Source organism: Lepisma saccharinum, chromosome 5 (assembly GCF_977018435.1).
Source record: "Lepisma saccharinum chromosome 5, izLepSacc3.1, whole genome shotgun sequence".
NCBI lineage: Eukaryota > Metazoa > Arthropoda > Insecta > Zygentoma > Lepismatidae > Lepisma > Lepisma saccharinum.
The window spans coordinates 89,472,785-89,487,861 of NC_139233.1; the positions used below are offsets into that span (position 1 = coordinate 89,472,785).

A 15,077-nucleotide genomic window follows, 5' to 3' on the forward strand; every position below is an offset into this window, starting at 1 on the left:
AGTCAAAACCAATGCTCACAGGGTCCAAGAAAATATCAGATTTCTTTCTCCCCCTCTCCTCTTCGCATTGCTGGTTAACGGACTTTCTCAGCACTAAGTTGCGAATTTCGTCTTCCGAAACGAAAGATTTTAATTTCTGCCTTTCCATAAACTCCGCTTGTAATTCCAGGGCGTACTCGCTCATTTCTCTCATAGAAGTGAATGTCTTGTTGTACAAATAATCCCTAAATATCGGATTGCAGTGCGACTTCACAAAGTCAATTCTCTCCTGCGCAGAAGCCGAATTCCTTATCCTACTAAAATGCCTGTCAACTTTGCGAACGTATTCCGCCAATCCCTCGTTAGCAAGTTGAAACCTCTGCGACAAAAATAACTCTGCTTCTCTCTGATAATCCAATCCATGAAAAGCCTGCAAGAATTTATGCCTGAATTGTGAAAATTCACCGAACGGTTCCGTGAACAAAAACCACTCCCTCGCTTCATTTCGCAACGAAAGAGGAATAAACTGCTTCAGAAGATCATCTTCAGAAATTTTCAGCGTTCTCGCGTAATCTTGAATCCTATCCAGATACGAAAAAGCATCTTCCTTCCCTACATTTCCCTCAAATGTCGGAAGCGGCAGACGAATTTCCTCCATTGTCACTTTTGGAACGCACCTCTGTTCCTCAACAACAGAAAGTTCTGACGCGGTCGGGCTGGACCTGCTCGAGTTACCAAGCGACATTCTTGTAACTTCCCCTTTTCTGTTTCGCAAGATCATCGGTTCGATCCTCGTCCGTTTCTCTCCTTAACTTTCAAAGCAAAAATCTCTCCAATATCCTGCGACACGCCACCAAATAACTAAGTTCAATCGCGGACAAAGCCCCCAAATAAATATGTTACTAGCCTGGCCCCCCCACACTCTTTACCTCCGCACTCGAGGTTCGGTGCACTTCGTACTCGGCTCAGATTTGTCTAGGGGTATCTTTCTTTGTACAACAATGCACGTGGGTTGCTACAAGTCAACATAATTATATAATTAACTACAAGAGACAACGGATAACCTTTGTGAAACCTTTATGATCAGGGGGATAAATTACCTTGTCCAGCATGTGTGAAATTAAAAACTGAGATTTTGGATATTTTCTATAGTTTAATTAACGTAAAATTTGAAGTATATACAAGTCGTATCCGAACGTTCATTTCTCTAATTATTTATTGGGCCAAAACTCTAATTTTGATGTTGGAATCTCTATTGTTTGTACCTGGATGCTTTACATTTCATGAATTACATCTGAAGTACGCTTGTCACAAGGTAGACTCACGTTACTCCAAGAAACGTCTTAACAGGCGCTAGGTCGCCGGTCGTGTACATTTCTCAACCTCCACGCTGACAAGGCACTAGGCTGCCCGGCGCACCGTAATTACTTCAAAATAACATCCAGTACAAACTACCCTTTTACCTGTAAACTGGACACCAAGGCACTAGCTTGCCCGGCAATCCAATCTCTTACAGCATCCGTTTCGGGAGATCTGTCCTCCGGTCCTAGCTAACCGAAGCAAAAACAGCCTCTCCCTTCCAAGTCTCAGTTCCAACAGCCGACCTCCCCCTACTCTCATCTGGGAGTTTATATACGTTTTGTTGGCGTCTGTTGCCAACGGCCCTTCTTCCAAAATTTTTAAGCCCGCCTTTCTTTTGAACGTTCGAAACACGAAGCAAGAACAGAGAGCTACATGGTATTTATACATGGAATAATACGAACCTAAAAATGCATAATAAATTGATTTACACTAATCACACATATATATGTTTATACACTTGATTACCCAATTAATTAACATATTAATAAATATTTCAATAAGAGAAAAAAAACACTGTTGCCCTGACTCGGGGGCAGGGTAACAGTGTTCACTCTTCATAATATACTGTAGACATTTAGACGCAGAATTTTACTGCTGCTATAGCGCTACAATTTTCGTTCTGTAACTTTATTTTACTTCACTATTCTCGCTGCAAACCTATCTGCAAATATGTTCGATTGTGAATGACTACTGATTCTAAAATCAGGTCTACTATTTCAACTGCTGAAAATTGTTGGTTAACATATTGAACTAATAAAGTTCCTAGTAAAAAATAATTTAAAAAATGGGGCCCCCCACCAAACATTTTGCTCAGGGGCCTCCACAAACCTTGATACGGCCTTGGTAACACTCCAAATCATATATTGAGGTGATCGTTTTCAAGTACTTTAGGTATATGATCAGGATATGCAGAGACTAATTTGAGATAGTAACCTGTATAATATTATTCATTATGTAGATAAACTGTAAGAACTTATATGGTTTCATTACTCTTAAAACAATCTTTTATTATTTGCTTACAAAGGCTTTACATTACTTGATTTTCAGAACTGTGACTTAGAATTTCTTCAGAAAGTTGCAGAATCTGCTACTTGTTTTTTTTTACCTCCAGATGAAGTTATTGTATATTCAGGCCAAGTGAGAGAAGAGTTTGTTGTTGTATGTGAAGGTTACTGTGTGGTAAGCAAATAATTTAATCTAATAGTTCATTTACTATTGAAAATGTATACAAGCAACTTGGAAATGCATGCTAATTGCACCAAATCTGAACTGCCTAACCTATCCACATATGCATATACTGTAATAGCTTAACAAACAAAACTTAACCTGCCTAACCTATTTATATGCTTATTTCTGCTATTATATGCCTACATGGATAGGTTAGGCAGGTCAGGTTTGGTGCTGTTTGCATAAATCTCCCAAGTTCCTAAGGCTGTTGCTAGTCGCTCATGCTTTCGTAATGTATAGTTTTGTGGATTGTCGCTAGGTGAGCTGTTGTTTTCAGCTCATTTGCTACTCCTTGGTATCAGATGCTGCAGCAAGGGTGCAACATGTGGTGTGCCTGTCTATTGGCATTGTTTAACTCATATGTGAAGTGCATAATGGCATGTGTTTATTTGATTTTTGTGTTTATCCCAAACTTTGGTAGTTGTTTTTTTAAAAAAAGAATGTCATGTTGTTCTGTTTAGGGCTCAGCTGCACCTTTGGCTGATGTCAGATGTTATCAATAACTTAATAGACTTGCGTAGCCATTTAACTATTGAGATTATCTAGGCAACAATGAAAGGAAATACATGAAGATTCACATGAATGCTCTTGAAGAAATTCTAAGCATGTGTAAATCTTCTAATTTTGGAATATCATAGAGGTTTTTAATAAGGATATGAAAAATCTAAAACAGGTACCCTGGCAATGCTCAAAGGTCCAGCTAAGCCTTAAGATAATTCATTCTCTGTACTTACGAAAATATACATCACTGTTTATTTATGTATGATTGTATGTAACTATTCAGACTACCAGGTTAAAGTATAACAAAACATTTGAATAAATGTCATTCTGATACGCGGGTTCAAAACTCCATTTTTCTCCTTTTGTATAACACAAAAAATGATACATTGAAGTAAATAGTTTTCCACAAGAATGTTTTAAGTGATCCTTGCACTCAAGATCATTCAACATTGGGTAATGGGTCAACAGTGTTTTCAAACTAAAGTGAGAAGTTGTTGTGTTTTAATAAGCACCATTTAGATTTGAGGAATGTATTACATAAGTTGTTGGACATGACTTCCTGATGTCACAGGAGTTTTATTGTCTTTATACTGGTTTTTAATTGGTTATCTATTTTTAACCTTTATGTAACATTGGTCACCTCCAGGAATATTCAATGTTGGAGCCAGTGGCAGCGATTAGGGTGGGGCAGTTGCTCCCCCCCCCCCCCCAACTTTTTGCCACTTCTACTCCTGCACTTCACTAAACCTTATGTACCAGGGGAAAGTAAACTGTCTTTGCCAACCCCAGTTTTGGAACCCAATCGCCACCACAAGTTGGAGCTAAGCAAGGTTTCTAGTTTGGGTGTGTTTTATATTTCCTGTATGTACATTTGAGTAGCAGGGAACAGCTGATAACAATTGACAATCATTTTGCGATCCATGCTTTTCACACTACATGTCAAACTTGATTCAAGGGCCAGAAAAGTCAACAACAGGCACGTAGCCAGGGAGCCAGCCCTGTGGCAGAGTGGTTAGCACATTGAGCTACAACGCCAGGGGTCCCAGGTTCGAATCCTGGCCTTGGCATAGATGTTTGTGAGTGTGTATTCATCAATTTTATCATACCATCACTCATCCCCATCTTCGCAAATTAGCCAAAAGTGGCACAAAAAGCGAAGTAAAATAAAGCAAACGTAGCAAGGGCAGGGCCAAAGGGGCTGAAGGGCCCCCCGAAATCCCATAAATATCTCATTTAAAAAGCTTCTTGCCCCCCTTTTTCACCTTTAGACGGCGGCTGCTGATAAGAAATAAAATCCTGGCTATGGGCCTGGTCAACAAAGATATCTAAAGTAAGAATCACGAACTTTCCGACCCTTTGTAAACAACCATCTCACTTCGCGTAACGTATCACTCTGCACCAGCTGTTCGTGAATGGTGCGGCCATCATATGCTGCTCACTCGCAACCTTTAATTTTACGTAACAAGGAAAAACGTATTCTTATTTTAACTGAAAATCTACACATTGAAGTATAATAAATTTTCTACAAGTGATTAAATATGTGTTCTTGTTCAAGAATGAACATATTTTTCTACGCCAAAAGTCCCATTTATCTGACACTGGGTTAACAGATCCCCCTTCCCCCCTCCTCTCCCAGTATGACAGAGCCAAATTTATACAAGAGAGTGAGAGATTCATTTCAGTAAATTCAAGCCTTTTGGTTTTATTGCTTCTTCTTCCACCAAATTATTGCCCAACATTGTTGACATGTAGAGTATTGTTTTCTCCTTTGTGCAACAAATATACCGCCAGTTTTAGCAGAGGCATTTTCGGCGCTAGATATCATCCTGTCAGAGTACGGTCTGTCAAATTTGCTTCCCAAAAAGGAACTCAACGTGGCACAAGAGGCGATTTAACGTCGACTGCTAAAATTGGGGAGATCGTCATCAATCATCACTATCAACATCTTCCCCACAGAGGACAGGATGGCTCTTTGATTGAAAGAATACAAAAGCACCTCGCGTTGTATTGCGCTTATCTCAAAATCGGTGTACTTGTTTATACGAGCAACAACGTGTTTTTTTCGCGGGACTCACAACTTCACCGGTCGTTTTCCTTTCTTTCACCACACCGAAAACACAAAGATGCTGGCACACAATTACACTTGGACACCAACTTCACTGCTTGCTCAGGATAGCACCGACACAACGTCACATAAACGTTAATAACAGCCTGCTTCTTGCCACTTTTCAAACGGCTGTATTTCCGAAAGACTACTCTGAAAACACGGGAGACCTTCCTGCATGCATGGAAGTCACCATGTTCGAAACTGGCGCTATTTTCTTGCTGTTCACGTGATCGATTGTAATTTATACAATAATCACGTATTATTATTATAAACAGAAACCTTTAATGAAAATATATTTTAAAATGTATAATCCAACAAAATTTACACGTTTTTCTTCCATTAGCGTACTTTCATAGAACGGACTACATGGTGCGGAAGAAATCCGTTATTAGGCTGTTGCCAACCTCAATACTTCTCACTAAGTCAAGTACAGAAACGGAAGTGGTATGTCGAATGTCGGCATATGATAGTGTGATTTCACATTGTCAGTGACGATCCTCCGTGGATGGGGGAGGGGTGGGATGCAGGAGTTGATCTATAATCCAGAGGTGTTCACCATCCGGATGGTGACATCCTCACACTCTGGAATACTTTTGCGGGTGAAGGAGGGCAGGCCGTAGGGTGAGGGATGTTGATTTAAAATGAACACCTCACAACAAGAGAGAAGAAAAATGTGACAATATTTAAAAATTCACCCCCAAATATACATTTTATTTTATATGTAGCGTACAATAAAATATGACTGCCTCAAAATATTTCTGTATTCTACAGTCTTCTTTCCCCACTTTTATGCTTCTCTAAGTTGCCGTTTTAGTTTCCCTTGGTGTTTTTGCTGCATAATCCAGCATTTTTGAATGGGATGAAAAGGACATACAAGTGTGTTTTTGGATGAAGTAACTTTAGAGATGTTGAAGTACACTCTGGAGGATACTGGAATGTGTGACATTGAGGTGTAGATCGACCATGTTATGACACGCACATTTGTCATTAGTTACGAGATGATGAGGGATAGGTGATATTTGAATTCCAAATTAGTAAGCCGCCCCAGTGACGGAGTGGTTAGCACATCGTGCTACGATGCCAGGGGTCCCGGGTTCGAATCATGGCCTTGGCATGGATGTTTGTGAATGTCCATTCATCGATTTCATCATATCATCATCATTCATCCCCATCTTCGCAAATCAGCCATAAGTGGCAAAAGAGGGGAAGTAAAATAAAGCAAATCAATCAAACCAAATGAGTTATTTCCATTATTTTTATCTAATTAATAATAAATCATAACACTTTCAAACATCAAATAAATTTAATGAAGAAACCCCGGTTCAAATCCCGGAACTTTTCTAACGATGGAAGCGGCCTCGGTGCCCACCCAGCGTCGAATAACATGGGTACCTGGGGGAAACCCTGGGGGGTAAAGGCGGTCAGGGGCATGATGCTGATCACATCACCCCCACTCAAAACCGGATCAAGAAAGTGTGGGGCGTTACCCCCACACCCCCTATATGCCTTCATGGCATGGTGCTACGCACAAAGGGAGCACTTTACCTTTACCTTTACCCCGGTTTCAAAACGTAATTTATCTCAATGTGTCACATTCTTCTAGCAAGGTTTTTTTTAGTAAAATATGAGAGAAAATTAATCCTTTGGTACAGAACCATCTTTCTCCTGGGGGATAAGGAACCATCTTACTCCTGGGGGATAAGATGTAAATTTTGTATTTGATTTTTTTAAATTTAGCATTGTTTTTCGTCCACTTTTGGCTAATCCCGACGATGAGAATGAGTGATCGTCAGATGAAATTGATGAAGGGACACTCACAAATAACACCCATGCTGGGATTCGAGCCAGGGAACTTCGGTGATGAGTCTGAAAGTCGGCCACCAGGCAAGATGTACATTTTTAACTTTACTTTTTTACATACATTCAATAACTTTCAACAGGTCATCAGTGATACACTGCTTATTCCACATCTGTTGACAAATGGAATGTTTTTACACCTTGTAGGCTGTGTGGATTATTTTTTTTTCATAAGTTTGCAACACTGTTAGGGTACACGTGCTTTTGTTTACAGAAGGTCTTAAGTTCTATGATTCTCACTTTATTTACATTAATCTATATCAATAACTATGAACAATGTTATGTGCCGTATTTACAGTTATGAAAACATTAATGATTAATCAAAAGCCATCTGTTTGTATAGGGTGTCCCTAAAGGTACTTTACTATTTTGACATCATACAGCACAACTTGTAATTGACATAAAGAAACATACCATGTCCAGGCGTGGCTCGTACATTATTTACCTGGGGATCACTGAAATTATGTGACACATATTCAGTTTCTGCAAATAGACTTCCTTCGCCAAAGAAAAGGATGGGGGAGGGCTTAAAAGGTTTCTCCAATTTTTTTCATCTGCGAGAATAAGGTTTCATAGTAGGGGTGTGCGAATAAATTTAGGGCTGAAACTACAAAATATTGTGCCTTTATAAAAAAATGTGGGGTTTTATTGGAAAATCATGGACATCCTCAGGTACAAGCAAGGAAGATATTTTTTCCAGGAGAGGCAAAACATACTCCTTCAGTCTGAAGTTACTGCAACACTTTTATAATAATTACCATAGATTACTGTGACTGAAATTAAATTATATGCATGTAATATATATTTTTTGGTTGACATTCATTTTCCAGGGGGGCCACCCCCTTTTTGCCCTTTGGGACGTCCATGTCGACTACTATCCGTTTCAAAAATATTGAGCCCTCTGTTTACGTGCTTGTAAAATTGTACTCCGTGGAAGGAAAGAAGTCAAATATATCTAATTGGAGAGCCAGAAGTGTCTACCATTAGAGAAAAGCAAGACAAATTGATTTTAGCTCAGTCTGTTCTCTAGTCAGACACAAATGTTCATAAAAGTGTAGTATTTTTGTGTGTATTTTATATAAGCCGAATTCAATTTTGCGTAGCTTCTTGTAACCCAGTCGTAAAAATATGAAATTTATTATGATTGAAGCTTGTTTATGTGGAAATATCTCAACCATATAATATAATTTTTGGAACAGCCACAATTAATGTCTAATAACAGTGTTGCAATCTCGATAATGATCAGCCCAATGGAGATGTAAAGCATATCCAAATGATGAGCATGGAATAAAAATCAAATTTCCATGTCTTATCTTTTCATATTCTGTGAATTGAAAATGACAGACAGAATTGTTTATCTTGGCAACCGGCTCGTGCGTTTTCCGTCTCGTTGCTAAGATGAAATGCACTTTGTTGCCACACGCCACCACCTGCGTTCAGCCAGCAGCTTTCACACGGAAAGTGAGCCGAAAGATTAGGTTACAAAGTGAATTGTGCACAGGGAAGAATGGTTCAGATGCTGTAATTGACGAATGCAAATTTTCTTTTATCACTCTTGTCTTCCTACCTTGAATTATTGCCTGAACTCGCACACATACATAAGATTCCTTACTTGCACTTTTTCTTTCCTGTTTTCCTTTGTTTTGAAGTTACTCTATATCGCAGGCACGTTATTTTTTCTTATTCAGAGGAGACTGCGAAATCAGAAGTCACGGGTTTGAACATTTGGTAAGATCTTTTATCACCTTCATCAAATCGTGCTCATCGTTGCACTTACTCTGTTTAAATGAGCGACATAAATTAATACGGAGAAAATGACATTCATATAAAGATTGGATAAAAGCTAGAAAATGTAACAAAAACTAAAGTATACCAAGAACATGTATTTCATTCATATTACGACAAATTGTTTATTCATTATTTTACACTGCCACAATGCTTTGGATCGGACCAACGGAACGCACTTCCAGTGTTCCCACGGCAATGACCGTGTAGCTGTAGTGAGGCGGCAATGCTGCATAAGTCACCTGCAGCCTGCAGAGTTTGAGATTGGCCGCATCTCGCCATACATTTACCATATTAGGAATGGTCAATAATAAATTTTATATGGGGTCATACTTGAGATACACATGTTAAACTTCTAGGGTTTGGATCAAATGTGTCATATAAACGTTTTTTTACAATTTCAATGAATTTGCAATTATGCATTTCAAGATTGCACATTTGCCTAATATTTCAATTTTTGAAGAATCTAGTGAAGATCTGCATTTGACTTTTTCCACAGAGGAGCAAAAATAATCCGTCTTCAAGTACAAAAAATTTCATTATTATATCAATAGTTGATTATGAACTGTATGATGTTAAGTTACCCGTTCTTGCAAAATGGAAGAAAAAACTACACTTTTTAGTGAATTTTTCATTATAATAAGAAAATGCAATGAAGAATAATTTTCAGATGATGCTTATTAAAAAATACTTGAAGCTTTTCATTGAGGTATGTATGACTTTTTTCCACCTACGGAGCACAATTTTGCAAGCACGTAAACAAAGGGCTCAATATTTTTGTCACGGATAGTAATCAGAACTGGTCATACATTTATTAAAGGATAATGGCAACTAATGGCATGTGCATACTAGAAATCGAACCCAAGACCCTTTCATTGATACGCGACAGCTTTGTTCAAATTTGGGGCTGGTACCAGCACACGCTTTTTTGCTTTCTTTCAGAGGACAAGAAAGTTTGTTTACGTTAATTATGTGCATTTCTAGCAGTCATTTCTTACCTGCGTGGACAGCAATGCCTACACTGCATCAAATGACGTAACCTAGGTAAAGCTTCACTCGCAGTCGCAGCATCATTTAATACTTTCCAAGAAGCAGTGATCAGAACGCTACATTTTAAAAGTAGCTTCGCTACAGCTACAGCTACTCGTCCAAAAATGTAGCTTCGCTACAGCTACAGCTACATTTGCCAAAAAGTAGCTCGCTACGCTGCTCCTGTTCACTACTCGCTACTTCGCTACTTTTTGCGCTACTTCTGCATAAAAAAAATGAAAACCATATGCATATTAAAAAAATCCCGTACTACTGGTAAATAGATTCTGTTATTTGTTATCATGATTCCAGTCATTCGATAATTTTGATAGCAGTGTTACTTCAGTTACTTATTTTTACTATAGTTTTTGAGAATACCATACCTATGCCAAATGGCATATCAATTCAAATTTGATATATATAAAAAAAAGGTAAAGTGTTCCCCTTTGCATAGCACCATGCCATGAAGGCGTATAGGGGGTGTGGGGGTAACGCCCCACACTTTCTTGATCCGGTCGTGAGTGAGGTGATGTGATCAGCATCACGCCCCTGACCGCTTTACCCCCCAGGGTTTCCCCCAGGTTTCGAATTTGATATATGAATATTGCAATTAGGGTGTTACCCAAATTAATTATTACAACTATACACAAATAAAATTTGGTAGGATTACGTATTTATGTTCATATCAACATATTTTTCTTGAGAATAAATATTTAATTTTTTATAGACTGATAGGATTGTTGACAAATATAAAAATATGGAAGACAAAGTGGTAACGTCATCTCCTTGTAATGAAGTCAATATTTTGAAAGAAAAGTACCTGGAGCCCTTTGACTACAAAAGGGGGCCCAGGTTCGATACCCCGCTGAGGTACATAGTGGTTAGGATCCAGTCTCGATCAGCTTATCTATGCATAAAATGGACTCGAAACAAAAACTAGGAAAGATGCCAAGTTGGGAGGATGAGATCCTCCTGCTCCTCCATTCCCCACACTGTTCATCACTCATCATTCTTCCTCGTTCTCACAATTAGCCGAAACTGGCAGAGAGCGACTATAGAAAGAGAATAATTAAATAAACCATTCATCCTCATTGTAATGATTGAGAGAAGTGGAAGAATACATGAGGAGGTAAACAGAAGAGGATAAATTGGTGGTGGACTATATCAAAGCATTCGAAGATTAATATGGAACAGGGATGTACCTATGAAATGCAAGAAGGTAATATATAACACATACTATGTGCCAATAATTACGTATGGAGTAGAGACTTGGACAATGATACAGAGAGACAAAGAAAAGATGGATTCAGTGGAGATTAAATTTTTAGGGAGTCTTTTGAGGAAGACTAGAAGGGATAGAATAAGGAATGAGGAGATCCGACAGACAGTGGGTGTAGTGAAGCTTCAGGACAGAATAGATCAGGCACAGATGAGATGGTTCGGACACATGGAAGAGGATGGATGCAGAAAGACTAGCAGTAAGAGCTTATAATACACAAGGAGTGGGAATACGGTCAAGGGGGAGACCAAGATGTCCATGGAAAGAGCAGATAGTGGAGAGTGTTAGGAGAAGAGGACAAGATTGGAACACCTTGAAAAGATACGAGTGGTGAGAGACCTGAAAAAATGGAGAGGTTTGACTTCTATGCCGACCCAGCCAGAGGCAGGAAACGGCAAAGGATAATGATGATGATGTCATGATTAGCAAAAGTTACAGAAAAGTGACGCAAAAGTAGGAGAAATACACAAATTTGAAAACTATGTATATTAACTAAAGAAAATTGTCGTTTCTGCAGAAAAGTCAATAACTCGTACATACTTTTTGCAATATGATAAAATTATTGAGGAAACTGTCGTGTAAACCTGAGTGTTCTAAACGTATTGTAATTTTAAAATTTGTGAACAAATACTATCGCGAAAATAATTGTAATTCCAGAAACTCTATCATTCATGTAACAATAAATTCTTGCTGGTGAGATCCTATATACTGACGATGATCAATGCTGTTAACGTACTGAGCCATTTATTGCTGGCACTATTCCCTTGTCAGTGCAGTGGAGAATCCATCGCTCGTTTTTGCACTGCAAGTTGTGTCTTACACAGCAATTAATGACATTTTGGTGTCTCTTACACCATGAATATCCACAGGATTTGTTCCGAGGGTGACGCAAACGAGGCACTTTTTTCCAGTGGTGCAGCAAACGAGGCATGTTTCTCCCCAAAATAGCAATGCAGCTAAAAAAACGTAGCTGTTAGAAGGAATATATTCATATATGTCAGTTAGTGATCTGGATATCTGAATTATTCAAATACTAATTAAATAAATTACGCAGATATCTATAATCTACAATCTAGATAATCTGTATCTCCATGTAATAGACTGTCTTTATGAACCTCCTGCAAAATTAAGGGTTACTGTCGATTTTTTTCTCACGCTGTTGCCACATTCAAAATTCACATCAAAATGCTGAGAAAAATGTAGCTGTAGCGAAATATGATTATTTTCGCTACAACTACAGGTATTTTGAAGCTTCGCTACCGCTACAACTACAATTTTCAAAATGTAGCATCGCTACAGCTACAGCTACAAATTTTGTAGCTAGCTACAGTAACGACGCTACAAGTAGCTCGCTACTTCTGACCACTGCCAAGAAGTATCCAAGCACTTCAAAAACTAACAAACTTGAGACATTGACAGTTTGACTTTCTCTTTTGCGAACCTGCTGAACCCAAAGTGTTTCTACCTTTAAGGAAAAACCTCTGAATGCATGCATGAGCAATTTTGGTAATGTATCTCTTTTATTTTAATTCATCGCATCTAATTCCAACTTTTAGTCGTTTCTACTCATCCATCTCTGCCACAATCTTGCATTTATTCCAAGAAGTTCGGCGCAAAAAAGAATGATACGAAGAGAAGACTGAATATGCAATGTGTGCTCTTCAAACTTCAACCCCACAGGAAGGAAGCAGGGAGAACGGAGCCTTGTGTGGCCGTGATTTCTGCGAGAGAACGAACTGAGCATGACCGTTGGTTGGAGATAAGGGTTCTACCACAGACAAAGGTAATAGGCAGACATTCAGTTCAGGCAGCAAACCTATTGCGGTTTCTGCAAGAAGTTGGTGCATCCTCTGCTTGGAAGTACCCGCATTCACTTCTGGACAAACTCGCAAACAGCAGATGGCGCTGGTATATTTCAAGCAAATGGGAATGGGACTTAACAGGAGGCTCTCCGCGGGATGTGTGTTTGAAGGAATGGTAAAGCGCTTATCACATTATCTCTGGATTGATCTTGGAATGAGAGTTGAGGGCAAGGTACATCGAATGATAGTCTCCCTGCCTGAGAAAGTTCCTCCATAACTGCACTTTCTACTAAGCCCCGTGTTTGCAAAGAAGCTGTCCCACTGGTCATGGCATTGAAGAAAGAACCTCATCGGTAAGAGGTGACTCTGATTACAGCGCCAGTAGTTGCGAAGCAAAGGGATGACGTGTATCAGACATCAATGTAAAGACTAGATTCTGGAGAAAAACTGCTCTTTTACTTATTCCTCACAAATACGAAGTTAGTGAAGATATAACCTTAAAAGAAGTCATGTACTTTTTCAAGAAACACATAAACAATTCCCTACAGGAACATATTTTTTTGAGCTTTCTGCTATTTTTCTCTTTATTTTCCTTATATTTTCATAACTTGCGTGTGTAACGTGCTTTTGTATTTTAGCAAATACTGTATACTTTCTATCTAACAACTTGTCGAAAACTGGAGACTGTCATTTCCATCCATTGCATTTGACTATTTTGTTTTTCGTACAAAAGGTTAGATAGAAAATTTACCACCACAAATATGTTTATGGAAGTTGTACTCACACTGTCATGTACTTGCAGGCCCACTGGCATACCTGGGGGGGATGAAGGTGCTACAGCCCCCCCAAAATTTATAGAAAATAAAAAAAAATCAAACAAAGGCAGTAATGTAGTAAAAAAAATACCGTAAAATAACCCCCCATAACCATTTTTGTGTTTGAATAACTTTTAAAACGAAGGTTTAAAATGGTAATTGGAGCTCATATCTAATGAAAATTGAACATCAACAACGGGATACCACCGAAATTGATTTTCGATGATGCATTCTATGATCCCATCTCACTCTGTTCAGTAAAGGTTAGATTCATTGCACTGAACCCACGTTCACATTTGGCTGTAGATACTGGTACAATTTGAATTTAATTTACATCATCATTGAGTGAGGTGGAAATGTGTTTTCGAATTTCTTTATAGATGTGAAAATCTTTAATTAGTGACGCACACAAGCTTTCGCTTACATTAATGTTCACCTAACATGTCACTATAAAACACGCGTTCTTAATCACCTAAATGTCATGTGTGTGCATTTAATAGGATTACATCAATCGTTTTCAATGTCTCAAGAGTAACCATGTCAATTTTGCTAAGAACAGAAGGATTTCGTGTTTTGTATACAATGAAAGTACATTCAGTACTTGTAGAGAATCTTAAAATAGAGTAAATTCCATCATAAATAACTACTTTGTGAAATGTTTTACAAATCGTTCAAACCTCAATCTCTCACGAGTGGATGAGGGACCATCTCGACTTAACCAGAGATTTGATGGTTCAAAACAAGTGTGGTATCCCTCCTATTGACTCTTCAAATTGCACCCTGCATTAATATGAATAGATGCATGTTTGTTCGCTACTTTCCATTGACAAACGTCTGATTTTCCGTTCCATCATATTTGAAATGAGCCCAAAACGAGGTCTACAACTTTACATGTTTCGGAATTATCTGTCTGTAAAAAAAAATATAATTTCTAAAAAATAAATAAAAAATAAAATATATTTACATAAACTTTGGATTAAAAAACAGAAAAACCATGCATGCTGTTCTAAAAAGTAATGTAAATGGCCACATTGACCCACCCCTTGAATTCGTGGTTGGACGTGGGTGTTCTTTGTTAGTGTCCATTGACCAATTTCATAATCACTACTCATCCTCATAGTCGTGATTACCCAAAAGTGGCAGAAGAGGACGATAAATAAAAGAAAGTACAAATTCCAATATTAGGGGGCTTGAATGGAGCCTTTGATTGATTGATTGATTTATTAGCATTCTTTCAACTTTACAAAAGTTTGGAATTGTCACATTGTACATGTACATTTAGAATACATCTATAAAATTATAGGTGTAATATAATATAAAATACAAAAGATAGC

At 38.3% G+C, this 15,077-nt stretch overlaps 1 protein-coding gene across 2 annotated transcripts in view; it reads left to right on the forward strand.

Annotated features, from left to right (window-relative positions):
• Positions 1–15,077, forward strand: part of LOC145988427 (cyclic nucleotide-gated channel alpha-3-like) — a 205,920-nt gene that overhangs the window by 18,204 nt on the left and 172,639 nt on the right. For both annotated transcript variants that reach the window (XM_083123318.1, XM_083123319.1), the window contains exon 2: positions 2,389–2,520. The gene's annotated coding sequence lies outside the window, so the exon portion shown is untranslated. The remainder of the gene's footprint in view (positions 1–2,388; positions 2,521–15,077) is intronic.